Genomic DNA, 505 nt, shown 5'->3' on the forward strand with positions numbered 1-505 from the left:
GATGTGTGTCCGGATTTCTAACAGGATTTCCCCTTTAAGAAATCCAAGGTGCGCATAAAAAGTTCACGCTCCCGATCTCGAGCTGATGCTTATTGGGTAATTCACACGCGAGGCTACGAGAGAGACAGCGAGAGGTTAAATCTACATCTAAATTGCTTTTGTTTTGTATTCATCTTCGGCAAAGTTAGTCTCGGATCACGCGAGGCGAGAGGCACGGCGAGCTTTGTCACGTGGGGCAATATGCACTAAAAATCACCGGGACTGAAATTCATAAAATCTGACTTCAATCCGTGTGGCATTCGAAAACCCAACACGCACACACTCGATCTCTTGCTCTGCAACACCCGATCTCGCCAGAGGTTGATGAGGAAGTCAACTTGAAATGGGACACGACGCCGAAGCTGCCACGCAGGGGACATGCACATGTGCCTACCTGCCTGCCAGGTCTTCCTTCCGCCGGTGTTGTCTGCCTGACACATCTTAGGAGTTTTTCCTTGACTCTTGA

The sequence above is a fragment of the Penaeus monodon genome, chromosome 33, assembly GCF_015228065.2.
Source record: "Penaeus monodon isolate SGIC_2016 chromosome 33, NSTDA_Pmon_1, whole genome shotgun sequence".
Taxonomy (NCBI): Eukaryota; Metazoa; Arthropoda; class Malacostraca; order Decapoda; family Penaeidae; genus Penaeus; species Penaeus monodon.